Source organism: Mercenaria mercenaria, chromosome 18, assembly GCF_021730395.1.
Source record: "Mercenaria mercenaria strain notata chromosome 18, MADL_Memer_1, whole genome shotgun sequence".
Classification (NCBI taxonomy): Eukaryota; Metazoa; Mollusca; class Bivalvia; order Venerida; family Veneridae; genus Mercenaria; species Mercenaria mercenaria.
In genome coordinates, this window is record NC_069378.1 from 44,322,434 (window position 1) to 44,337,195 (window position 14,762).

The following is a 14,762-nucleotide window of genomic DNA, read 5'->3' on the forward strand; positions in this document are numbered from 1 at the left end:
AGGCCCTACAAGAGGTATGTAAAATGGGCAGAGCGTTCACTGATGATAATTTCGACCACTTTGTCATTTAAAAAATAATTCGTCATAATATTACATTGAAACTTTCCCAAAAATGCTGCAACAGTCATTCCCGATCAAGTAATGAAAAGTGACCCGATGTCAGGCCTTCATGTGTTGACAGTGAGCATGCGCAAAAAATATCCTCTTCTCCAATAATTTTGGATAAATATTTTTTAAACAGATCAATGTAAGTCATTCATTTATATAGAATATTTACCAATTTTATTTTTATTTATACCATTTGTTGCTATTAGACGGTGTGTTCAATTATATAAGTAACCGATTGCAATCGAATAATTCGAAGGCGGTCGACATTATCATCTTTCGAGTTTATCATCGGTACCAGTACATGTACGTACAAAGATCCGTTTTTAACCCAAATTCGGGACTCAGACTTTTCCTTGCAATCAATACTTGTGTATTGCTAAAACGGGTATTCTTATACATAATTAAAAAAATAAATATCTGCATAGAAAGCAATGGCTTTTACCTGCGTATTTCCTTGAAGGCCACATGTAGTACACTAAACAGTACATTGAATATAGTGCAAAATACTGTCAGTTCTCATACATAATTATATACACATGTACGTACAAAGATTCGTTTTTAACCGAAATTCGGGACCCGGACTTTTCCTTGCAATGAACATTAGTGTGTTGCTGAGGTATTCTTATACATAATTAAATATTCCTTGAAATCAAGACTTACTTACAATAAGATACAACAACGTTAAGGCATTTTCTGTGAGTATTCCTAAAGAAGGTCAATGCTTGGTCATCTTGGACCATCCTAGCATAAACTGCACGCAGACTATCCAGGTTCTAAACATTACACCACAGGACAATTGCATAATATTGTCATGTCGTAATGGAAGTATATCCTCGATCCTTTAGGACCATACCAGTCCTCGTCGCAAGCAAATATTGTGGACTCAGAATAAGGGTTAAAAGCAGCTAATGTTACGCACATATGTATATAATTATGTTAAGGAGGCGGTGGGTTTATTGGTATGCTAAAAAATTTTCGCGTGTGGGACATGGAGCAAGTCACGTGACAGGTTTTCGATCCTGTTCAGATTTTTTTGTTCGTAGATGTGTGATACACTTATACTTTATTAAAATGATAAAATATTATATATATATATATATATATATATATATATATATATATTTTTTTTTTTTAAAAATAAGAAAAAATCTTGGGTCACGTGACACGTTTCGACCATCTTCGTAACACACCGTAAGTTACAACCATCTCAGATGTCCATGACCTAATTCACACGATCCTTTTGTTTACATTTTTATTTCTGCAATTTTGGCCTTTCATGTGGTACATTTGACTTATATACAGGAATGTTTTAATTTAGTGGTGATGTAGGATTACCACGATTATCGGAGTTTTGTGGAATTATGCTTTTTCATATAGACCTTGAGCTGACAATAACCCCCCCCCCCCCCCCCCCCCCCCCCCCTCTAGGGATATTTCTACGCTATGATTTTCTTAAAGTGTATAATATGAGCTATCATTCCAGAAATTCTGCCATCTAACAGTCGGGTTCTTTTTACGTTACAGCCTACTTTATACGTTACCATTAATAATTTCTAGAAAATACTGACTGGCACTACAATTAGCCATAAATGGTTTACTTACTACACAATATGTCACTATATGAAGACAGAATACACAAATTTACATTTTGCAGGTAAAATTGACACTTATAGGCATGCGCTTTACGTTATCAAATGTACGTTACCAAAAATTGAAACGAAAATAGAAAATATAACTATGTGATTTTATATTTCATTTGAAGTGTCTATCATAATGTCAAAAGTGTTATGAAAAGAGGTTGTGTTTATAACAGATGTGAGCTTGACGTAATTATATCAGTTGTAAGATCTTCTAATTATTACGAAAAAATAGGCGGTAATGTATAGTAAAGAAGATGAAATAATATAATACTGACAATATGAGTTTCAAATTTATAATTATTACTTTTTTTTTTCTAAAAGTCGAAAAATATTTGGAATATTGTAAAATATTTTGTTTAAGCAGGTACGTAACATGTACAAATTACATAAATATGTACTATATATTTTAAAACATATTAATATATTACAAAATATAAATCTATGTAACGAAAATTACTAATTACATAAATCATATATAGTTTTCTTCAAACTGAATTTACAATCAAGATTAACAAAAAAATCATTTTCATGTGAAATGAAACTGATTTACTTGAGTGGAAAATGAAATGAAATGAAATAAATGAATAAATAAGTAAATTACAAATGTGTGAAATGACTTGCAGAGTGTGAGTGCTCAGACTTACTTCATATATATGGCACCTTCGAATTATTCAATCAATGATAAATACTACACTCCAGCATATGATAAAAACGTCAGTAGATGCAAGTAATGAAGTTTGCCATAGATATATTATAGTGACATGTGACCCGGCTTTTGCTAAGAAGGCATATTATTTGGTTCTGTAGTCTAGAGATGGAGTTGGTAACATAATTGTTAGAATGGGTGTGTTTCACACAATCTGCTCTATATTTGGGCCTCTAAGAAAATTAATGAAGGGCAATGGTCTTACAGAACTTGTAATAGAATCAGGAGTTTGTTCTAGTGGTTCACTTGATAAAGTATCACCAGGTAAACGCTACAACCATACCCTAAATGTACACAGGACTGTAAAAGAAGCTCTTGAACGTTTGCTTCTATGCAAGTTTGAAGAGACAAAACCCCGCAAAGAAAGAAGGTGTTTGAAATAATACCTCTCCTGACTTTGAAGAATATTTCAATAGACATGGGCAGTTCAAATCAGAAATCAGAAAGTGGCAAAACTGCTTAATTTTGGTTAATGCATGTAAACATAATTCACTTGATGTTGTTGCTCATCAAAGCAAAGCAAAGATTTATGCTTCTGTTTTACATACAGAATCTCTGTAAAAACTGTGCTCTTTGTTCTTCGCATTTGATCGCAATATTGATGCCCGCTACCTCCTCGTTTACCTGTTGACATTGATGAATACTGATACAGGTGTAGAAGAGCTACTCCGAAGTAATGATTTCAGTGTATCTAGGTCTTCTGTGCCAGCATTGAGAAATGCTGTAGATATCACTACAGAGCAGAGAAGTAACAGACATGCAAAGTCTGATGTTGGCATACTTGTTTTCAGTAGAAACTATGCTGCACAATTATGTCCACTGGTGCATGGCACGTCATTACAGAGCCAGGTATGTTGAAGCAACACTCCAGAATGCAGAAATACACAGAGAAGATATGCCCCAACACAAAGAAGTATAACCTACTCAAATACGCAGGAGTGAAGAAGAAGTTAATGGGGTTATGATGGCATAAAATCCTTCACGAACCCATTCCAGGCTTAAAAATCCCAGCAAAGATGAAAATTACTGTGTGTCGTCTGGTATTCCTGTGAAATCAGAAGTCGCTCATGACCTTAAGGCAACTGAAATAGGTGAAAAAACAATGAACGGATTACCAAAAGAAGATTGACTGAAAAATCAGTTCCTTTTCAAGACCCCATTAAGAGAAGATTAAGAGAGGAAAACTCAAAACATTTGCCACAGCTGAAGTTAAAATACTCAAAACAAAATACTACAGATAAGAGCAGAAACGTAACATGTATGAACAGTTGGTACTTTTGGCTGTTCAGCACAACATAAATCTAAAATTGACACTTTCTTTTCCTCTAGGACTTATCCCCTGCCCATTATAGCCACTGCGACTGCAATGCCAATGAAAACACACAAGTCAAAACTTCTTCACTATGTAAAGGCTTCAGCCGTCCAAAAAAAGATGACATTGTTTTGTTGATTGACAGTAACGACCTGCTGCAAAGCTTAGTAAGTAACCATCCATGCAACATTCCAAGACGTAACCGAAGTCAACAACCTAAGACAGCTTGTGTTTTGTTTTCACTATTTGACTTGAATGCTTTTCAGTCACAACTTTTGCTCTCCTGACAAGTAAGAATTTTGGAGAAGATCTATGTATTCCACGCTGATATGATTTGATCGACTGAGGACTGTGTCAGTTACAAAACATAGTTGATCAATCTAATTTTCGAATAATGAAAATGTGATTCCTATGCACCAAAGATGAAAAAGAAGACATCTGTATTTTGTCAATTGTGAAAAGTCACAAGTGAAGATGGGAACAAATTTCAAGCTCGACCCTATATACCGTACCACTGTTCCTATACAAAGGAAGAAGCAGACACAAGAATAATATTCACTGCATGCATATCAGTACTACTAGCACTATACGAAATGCGAAAATCGAAGTTAGATCCCAAGATGCAGACATGTTTGTGTTACTGGGGATATCTTCAAAAATACGAAATACTTTTTTTACACAGGAACAGGCAATAAGAGACACCATTTAAATGCTCACAGCATCTTTATAAGCAAAGGAGAAAGAATCTGCTCAATTTTTCCTGCAATACACTGTCTGATTGGTTGACACAACCGGTGCTTTTGTTCGCACAGGGATAGTAATACCGCTCAAATTAGTAGAGAAAAACCAGGTGTATGTTGCAACATTAGCAGAAGTAGTTCACATCACTGATCTGATGACCACTTAAAGGTATCGAAAATATTGTCTGTGCAATCTATGGAGTGAAGAATACAATAACATCAACAAATTGATAATTTGACAGGTTTCTTGCAAAGTATCAAGTAGATGCTGGCAATGTCCTAAGCAAATATAATGGCATTGACATGAGTCTATTTCCACTGTGCCAATTGTCACTCAAAATGCACATAACACGTGTGAAATATCAATTTTCCCAATTACACCAAAAGTAGATGAAAGTGGATAGAAATTTGGATCAGAAAATCTGTTTGAATATGAGTGGTGTTCCGATAATATAGTGCTTCAAGAACTAGCTGGAATTATTTGCGACACATCAGTAACATGTGACTCCAATGACTCTAATGATGACTATGAAGAAGTAGTGATGATCAATATGACACCAAATACGAAACAGACAGTGATTACAACTTAGGTGACTGAATCCCGCAACTAAATTGTTTCTCAATTAAAGTAACGTAACGTATCGTAACGTAGGTTACAATGTCAGTGTTGTGCTATATGCATTTCAATATCAAACTAGCTCGAGCTTGATAAGATACTCGCATTATCTAAGTTTGAATAGCATTATAAGGATTACATAAACAATCTATTGACTGAGAAATGAAAATATTATATCGTGAATTTTAGTAACGTATATAATTGTAACGTACTTGTTCTTAAAACGACTGAGCGATAAATACTTAAATACTAATGTTATGTGTATCGGAAAATACTATAATTTAGACATACTTGATATTTTCTGACAATTAAACTTATTGAATTAACTGATATGAGAATTTTTATAAAACATATGGTAACGTAAATTACAATATGAATTGATCGATTGAGAGAACAAAACTAAGCGGGAACATTGACAACAGCATATTCTGTATATTACTAAACCCACTTGCTAATGATTATGGTTGTTTCTACCATATAAATCACCACATTCCAGTTTTATCATTTATTAAATAATTGTTGAGGTAACGTAAATAACAGGCTGTAACTCATAGAGAACCCGCTGGCAAGATGGCAGAATTCAGAAATATGATCTACATACAAGGGGCTTCAAAACTAATGGGGTCTACAAAAATCCCTAGAGGGGAGGGGGGGGGGGGGTTTCACCTTCCAGCTCTAGGCCTAATAATATTAAATTGTAAAAACAGGTTGTGTATGACGTCATCAATATCCGTGACATAACATGTAGACAAATAATCAGCTGTTTAGTGAGCTGATAACCTTTGATAGAGATGAGTAAATGGAAATGTGTTATATTATTACTTCTGTTAGGATTCTGGTTAGGAAAGTGTGGTTAATTTGCATAAACTATAGATATTAGATTTTTTAAGATATAATTTAATATATTTAGATTGTCATGACCTGCAGATGACCCCAAATATTTTTGAGATCATTAAAAGGACATTCATTATGACTGATCTGAATATACATTTCTGGAGGCGGAAAAACTTTTGACTTGTGTTATATTTAGTTTACTGCTGCTCTCTCGTTTAAATGTCAATGCTCAAGGGTATTAGTGTTGTTGAATGGTGTATATCTCAAGCTACAATATCATTTCTTTCTGTGTTTTTTCTATCAATCAGAATACCAGGCGAATTGCGTGCTTGTATGGAAAAGTACAAAGACAGATGAAATTTAACCGAAGAAAATTCACAATTGTGGTGGGAACGCTCTGGGTAGGGCTTAATATTGTTATATTATAGTGTAGTTAAGTGATTGGTTATCTAAGAACACTATTGCGTTGACTGCAGGAAATAATTGCGGGTCCTGAACTTAGGTAAAAATGGATTAATGTATACAATAATAATATTATTGATAAGAAATGACATAATTATAGTGTACTGTTGCTCCTTCATTCAAGATCATATTTCAAAAGCCAGAAAATGGTACGTTTCACTTGCATTTCTTCCAATTACAATAAAATTATTTCGATGAAAATTGAAATAGGGAAGACCTTGAGACAGGGCTTAAAACTATTGAATTATTATACATAGGTAGGAGCTTTATAATCTTAGACAATCCTTATGTTAATTACAAGCACAAATTCTGGGGTCCAAACTTGAGGACGAAATACGCTTTCTTGAACTTACCCATGTATATAATCATGTATCAGAAATTTCGTTTTACGCATTATATTTAGTGTTTTCCTGTTAACGGTTGCATTGTCTCATTTCAAATTGCTTAATACTGTCGCAAAGTGCATTTGTCAAGCCATAAATTGGTACCTTTCCTTGGTATAAAAAGTCACACGCCGCATGCATGAAAACGGAATTAATGATAGATATATAAAAACACGAATGCAAAATTTTAAAGAGAGAAGGCTCAGGGTGGGGCTTACTATTGATATATCTCAATGTAAGGAAGTCCTTGGTGGTCTTTGACCATCATAGCGTTAATTGCAAGCAAAAATTCAGGTCCCGAATTCAGGTTAAAAACTCCTTCCTGATTCATACATGTATATATAACTATGTAAAAGAAATGTCAGTTTTTTGGCACTATATTTATTTTTCTACAACTACCTAAGGCTTAGCTGTATTGTGCAGAAGATGAAATTGTAACGAATATGAATAAAATCTGAAAGAGAGAGGGCCCGTGGCGTAATATTGTTACGACTGTAAATTGAAAATATAATATACACAATACTTTCCTCAAAGGTACTTTCCCAAATTTTCAAAAGTGACATTCGGACAGATGAAATATCACTTATTAAACTATTTGACCAAATAACAACGAAAAAGAGTAGGAGAAAACACTTAATGGCTTGACTAGACGTACCATGCGAGTTTACTTTAAAATTTGTGAAACCGGAATCTTCTATACACACTCAAGCTAGAACTTTGCTTCTCACAAGCAATAAAGTAACTCTGAATTGCAGAAATATTGGCCAGAAATTCGGTTAAATAGGACAAATTTATCAGCGATTAGACTGAACCCCTCAACTTCTAACAGCACTTGTTCACATGTACTCAAATTTGTGATGTAAACAGAGGTTTTAGGTATAAAATAGTTTTCATGAAGACATCCGATATACTTTTCTTTCGAGGCGTTCTTTAGTGCTGTTGACAATTTAAGGGAATTTAAGCGAAATAATTCCCCCCAAAAATGTTGTCTCAGCTTAAACTTTGTGCCATATAGATTTTAATAACCATGTCTTCTTAAGCGTGCATTAGTTGTTAAGCATCAACGATAGGTGATGAGTTAATGAGATAGACAAGCAGTTCATTAGTTTCTGTAGAATTGAGATCTTTATAATAGATTATATCGACTTTCCAAGGCTTTCGCCAAGGTTTTATTAGCTTTGAAATGATGTCCAATTTGCGGTTTCTGTTTTTAGGTATGTATTCATTCAATAGCATTGATTGGTTAGATACCAGCTTCATATGCATCATCAAACGCACGCTATTTTGCACATTTATGTAACGTCATTTAAACAACGTGTTGACGCTAAAATATGATTTTGGACGTCACAAGATCATATAAAATATCCATAATCCGCCCCTCTCCCAAAAAGAAAGAAAGCTGGTTCGAACGTATTATTTAAGTGAGTTTGCCTTTCAATGCATCTACATTGTATTTCAAATCAAAAAAAAAAAAAAATGAAAAAAACAGTAAAATATTATCAGTATAGCAGCTTTGACTTATGCCAATTCGATTTATTGACGAGACTTCGGCATAATTTACTTTACCTTATTTGGTTTTTTTTTAAGTACAATAACATCACTGACCTCGAAATTAAACTATAAATAACTCCCTACGCTGTGTACATGTACTCTGGATTCCTTTATCGGATACGCACTACACAGCTATGTTGAACAGGAACGGGAACCAAATACATCTAATTTTAGGCCCGCGCATGCGTAAACACCGACACGTGCAGATCTGACAGATCGCGGGAATTAGAGGGAGCTAACTACTGATGCAAAATAAATTGCAGACTGATGCATTTAATTTATTTTACGCCAATCGAAAATTCAAATAAACTTGCCCAGGAGAAAAGGATTAATATTGTCTAAGCTTCTTCCCCAGTTATCGGTTGCCGAAATCTCCGTTTTTCTCTTCCTTTATTTATAAATGGTCTCATGTGTTCGGGATGAATAATTTATCTAACAGCTTACTCGTAAAAATGAATGTACCACCATACGCAAAACAAAGAATAAAGATGGAAATACAAGTTGATTTTTACTTTTACATGTTCAAATTTGTCTGTATACAGGTCATATTTACCGACAACGAAAATGATACAGTATAATGCATCATCGGATACATACAAAATACATTCATATTACAAAATTGTTTTGTTTATAAAATGTGCAACTCTATAACCAAATATCAAAACATGTTTATATTCCCTAAGTACTGACATTAGCATAATTATGTTGCATATCATAGTGAAAATGATTTACAAAACAAGCTATTTTCACAACAAATGAAATTTCTACATGAAGTAGAACTTGGTTATAGGCTTACATGCCACCCATCACAAAGTTTAGGCTTAACAAAAATATGTTTAACAAATCAACAGGAAAAAGAAACAACAAACGGGTTAGCGGCTTCCATGCCACACACCACAATATACCAAAATAAAACAGGTCTGTATTTCCGACTCCAAAACTCGTAATTACTCATCACTTATAAGCAGAAAGAAAACCCGGAGGGTTAGCGGCTTCCACGCCACACACCATAATACAACAGGAGTATGCTTGTGTATATTTATGTTTTTAAAAAACTTAGTTCTTACAACTATTTTTGTGTTCTAAAAACAGAGCTTTAGAACGTCATAAACCATCAAGCATTTATAATAGGTGTACAAAAGTGACCAGTGCTATATAAATTTCGATCAAGTGTTTAAATATAATAGGCCTGTCAAACTGTAATTTTTTATGCTTACAAATGTTAAAGACCTAGACTAGCTACTAGTCTGATAATAAGTTTTTTTTTATATACTAATGTATTTCCTTGTCATATATCTTTCATTTATAGATAGCTCCCTGTTTATAGACTGCTCCCTTTTGAATATCTGGCTGTATTATCAGACCTTACATTCGGCAGCAAGAAAAGGTAACCATGTTATAACTATGAAGGGAAGTAATTTAACATAAAATATGAGAAGAGACTATGACTGGCAAATGTAAGGACTTGGACCAGTCTATTAAAGACCTTACGAATGAAATGACATGGTATTGAAAAAGAAAAGAGACTACATTTACACTGTGTGATCTAACTACGAATAATAGCTTAATCAAATATTCAGGACAACAAACGCGCATTATATTGGGCATTGTTTGAGTAAAAAGTTTCAAATTCTAGATTTTGTATATCAGAGTGTCTGTATATAACTAGATTTAAGTCTTATTTGATAAGCTCGCTTGGTTCACGAATCTAGGAAACATAGTCACAGATCTTTAATCATGAAAACTATACACAGATATTAGTAGACTTGAAAACGTAATTCAAGTGTCGTTTCTCCCAGGGGTCAATTATACCCTTGTATACACAGTTCTCATAATCTTGGTCAGTACACGAAGGACAGTAGCAGGATATTTTCCTTACATATAGGATACCTGGATTACCGGACATTGAGCGTATGCAGTGTAATTTTCTGTTTTCTTTTTACAGCTTTAACCTTTAACGTATACCTTTGTCTGTCTATTTCGCTGTCCTCAACATAGAAAAACAAACGCCCTTTTAGTTTTGTACCCCCATTCCTAGGCTTGTATGAAGAAGTTGATGGATTACGGAAGTATTTATCTAAATACAAATACAAATCTTTTGCGTTATGAATTTCGCATTCTCTACGAATTACAGACATATGTGCTTTGTTTTTAACATGGCTACCCGCGGCGTCCTGCTCACCTTTACCATGGGATGTTTCAAAGTAGTTTCTTTGTGTTGAACTCTGAGAAGCTGACATCACGCATACAAAATTTAGATTTATATTGCTGACTACAGCCATCGGTAAATTCATGTACATATTTTAAATCGTACTTCAACTGATCTTTCAGGTAAGATTCGATCAAAAGTTTGCGAACATGGTGAATTGTATCTCTGTCATGAGTATTACTTTCAAAAATTACAAAAGCATATTCTTTTACAATGTTTGGTACATGCGTCGAGCTTGATTCAGTATTTTCTGTTTCATGACGGTATAAAACAGTTACATGTATAGATACTTCATTTCGTGAAAAATAATCGGATTGAATCTCGTCCTGAAGTTCACACTTGAAGTCCTCCGAGTAATCATGTACCATGACAACATGCCCTTCCGGTAAATTATCTACGATACTATGTAGTTGTTGTCTCTGCCAATGACACAAAAAAATGTGTAGTGGAAAATTTGAAAGCGAGTTTTTGATGTAATCCCACATTTCTTTCATTGTGGAAGTAACTTTTACAAACTGTTGCTTTTTTATATCTTTACCATTTCTGTCTTTCTTACCTGTAAATACATACTCATACCTGTTCCAGGTTACAAAACTAGTACTATCGTCCAATTCTTGTGCCATCAACTTTATGTTACTTACACCACATTTTGTACAATCACGTTTGAAACAGGACATTCTAAACATTTTTTCACCATTGATTGATACAGGCGGGCATAGACTTTCTTCAGTAATATCAGACTAACTTCCCCATAAAACATAATCATCTTTTAAATTTGGCGTTTTGTCCAAAATCGACTTTCTGCACTCTATTGCTTTTTTAAATAAGCTGGAAACTTCAACGTGCTGTTTACATAAACAGGTAATTCTATCTTTTCTTTTTGCAGATTTAATGTAGTATGGTTTTAGAGATTCAAAGAGCCGTTGGCCTATTTTGATATCGGGATTTTCCTTAACAAAATTTAAATATGTACTTGATTGTGTTGATGTTAAGATATGTTTTGGATGTTCTATGTATGTTTTCGGACCAATGCGTTTCTCTAATAACCTTCCTTTTATCATTGAGAGGTTGACTGTTTTTGACCCAGTATTCCGCTATTTTATTACGGGCGCCTTCGCTCAATTTGTCTTTTCTTGTCTTGCGCGTGCGTGGTAGATTAACAGCTTCGCCACTGATTATCTTTTTATTAAGTTTCAAACCTTTGTTCACCAGTCGCCTATTTAAACTGGAATGATTACTTAGGGCAGTTTGTAGTTTATTTGTTTCAATATTGTTGCCTACTATACACGAGACGACTTCCTGAGTTTTTGTTCTGCATTCCGTTGATAAACCTTTGATAATACCTAAAGAAGTTTGTACGTCAGACAGAACAGCATCTGCGACCTTTTCACGAATTTTTTCACTTTCACCTTTAATCACCTTTTCAAATTCAAGGCGCCGTCTTGTTTTTAAGGAGTTAGGACTGTTTGCCGATATTAAAGCAGATATAATTTCAGATCTTTTCTCAGGTGTATATTCTCTAATAGTATCTTTTACACATTTCACGGCCCTGCTCTTTTGCATTCTGTTTTTAAATGGCTTAGTGACAGTTATGCTGCTTTCTGTTTCAGTATGTTGTTTTGTCCGAAATTTACGTACTCTTTCTTTTGTTAATTGTCTGATGTGTTCTTTCTTTTGCTGAATTTTATTTAGTTTCTCTAGATACTTTATGTATTTCTTATTTGTTGGTGTCTTCCTTTCAGACTTGGGAAAAGAGCTTCTATGTTTACTGACAGCTTGTTTGTTTTTTTCTTTCTTTTTATTTTTATACCACTGTAACCTTTCTGCCGGAGAAAGACCTATAGGAGGTTTATCCTTCATCTTAAAATTAATTACAAATGTATTTATGCTTTTTTATTACGTATATCCACCCCTAAATTACGTACAGCATATAGACCAGAACTTGGAGCAAAAACGTACGTCAAGAAACTGACACTTCCTTGTATTCTCGTATTTGAACGTCAGGCAGAAATAATGTAATTTTTTAGCATAACACTATATACGCTGTTTTATCTAAAAGTGTATTATTGTTATATACCAATAGGAAGATATGATTTTGTACATTTATTTAGAGGTAAACTGGTTACAGGCTTCAGAGCATAAAACACATTACTGTTGAATCACGTAGGATACCCGTTGAACAAATACGACAAAAAATACGACGTCAGAAAATTCGTAATTATTTTAAATCTCAAATTGACCAATAACACAATGGCATTTTATACTTTCGTTTACAAAATCCATCTGTTTGTAATATGTACTTTTACATGATATAATTTTCTTTTAAAAAAATAAACAGAATAACACAAGATAAACATTTTTACATACCGTGTTCTAGTTGTATCGAATGCGTTACGCTAGGGACGCACTACCGTTGTTTACATTTTAAATGAAGCAACCAAAGTATCTGACGTCATAATTATAACGTCGTATTTACGCGCCAAATCCAGAACACGTTGGTGCAAAAATTATCAAAATCGGATAAGAATTGCTACTCCTACAACATTTTAAAAACAGATTAAATATGTTTTTTGTTACGCGTTACACATAAAAATAACGGAACACCTTATATTTATTTTGATATTCTATTTTCAATTAACAAAAAAAAAATTATACATCGTTTTACATTACATGCTACATATGTAAACTCTATCATGATGTATGATTTTACAGGTTTCTGACGCCTTAATTTATTATTTTTAGTCAGTTTCAAACGACTTAACGGATAAATCTAAATGTGCAGAATAGCGTGCATTTTATGATAGATATTCATGTTAATTTTATGGAAAAATACAATCGCCCGCAATGTTACGAAGTTGTCCAGAAGGACAAAGTAGAGGTTTGCATCTGTCTATTACCTGAAACAATTAAATTGTAAATATACTGGACAGTTAAGCAAGTACAGATATTGTTATGTTTCATATTCAATTTTTAAGTAAAGCAAATTATTGGAGACAGGACGAACAAGTTTTATTAAAGCACTGTACATTTATTAATGAATACTCATTATATTGTAAGTTTTGATAGTGCGTAACCAACAACAGAATTATATCTGCCTATTCATTTTAAATAACCTAAATTTTATTAATGTTTATCTGAAATTTATTTTGTGACTGCAATAACAGTTTTTAAACCATTTATTGCAAGTTTGTTTATTTTAAGTCATTATTAGTTATTATAATATACAGATAAAAAATCATATGGTATGACATCATTTCAGAATTTAATTGTACGTGATTTGCTTTCAATACTTCAATAGATATACCGGCGGGGGGATAGAAAATGCTGGCTGTATCTCCATGCAGAGGGGTACGACTCCCCCGAAAATGGAGCCACCTGTTTGCCGTGGGTGGCGGCCCGTAAGCCGGAGAGGAGGGTCCTGGATGTTGAGGTGCCCCATGGCATCCCGGGGAGATGATGCGTACTTGTTTGCCTGTGCGCATCTTCTTCCCGGGATGTGGGTGCCAATACACATCTTTGGCCTCTAATTCGGTGTAGACGTTCTGGCGGTCGTATTGGCCCGATACGATCAATCGGCTAGTCATGCCAAGCCCTAGGAAATCTCACCTTTACGTTTACATTTTCTATTGCTTATTTCAAACTACATCTTTATGTGATAATTTTTATATTTTCACAAACACAACTTTGGAACAAAATACGTTACACAAAATCTGTCTTTACTCTGCTGTATTGTCACATTTTACTGCGCTCAATAAACTTCATATTACGTTCACACAAATGTATTTAACAATATATTTTCATATGTACTTCAATCTATGTTTCCTAGAAAGCGGTGGCTTAGGGCCAATCGGTTGGGTAGAGTAACAATCCCTTGAATCCCATGTTTGCTTTTCTGCATTCAACTGGTGATATGAACAAGATTGAAAAATACCTGGCCGAGTATATCACTACAGTATCCCTAACATGTATGAGCTGGATATCCGCTCTGTTTTCATGTTCCCTTGTTGGACTCCGCGGCGGGTGGGGGCTGCGAGTGACGAATTTGAAACATTTAATATGGAAAACCAAAATAAAAACGACCGCATACCGAAACAGATTCTGACGGCACGGAAGGTGAGAATCCTCACCGACCATACACTTCCAACATGGCATTTCCGCGATTTCTTTTGATCCAGTCAACAGACGAAACATTCAAAATGTC

General features: G+C 34.2%; 1 pseudogene; it reads right to left on the minus strand.

The window, feature by feature from the left end:
- Positions 1-10,247: 10,247 nt before the first annotated feature.
- Positions 10,248-12,949, minus strand: LOC128550559 (uncharacterized; annotated as a pseudogene).
- Between the last annotated feature and the right edge of the window lie 1,813 nt (positions 12,950-14,762).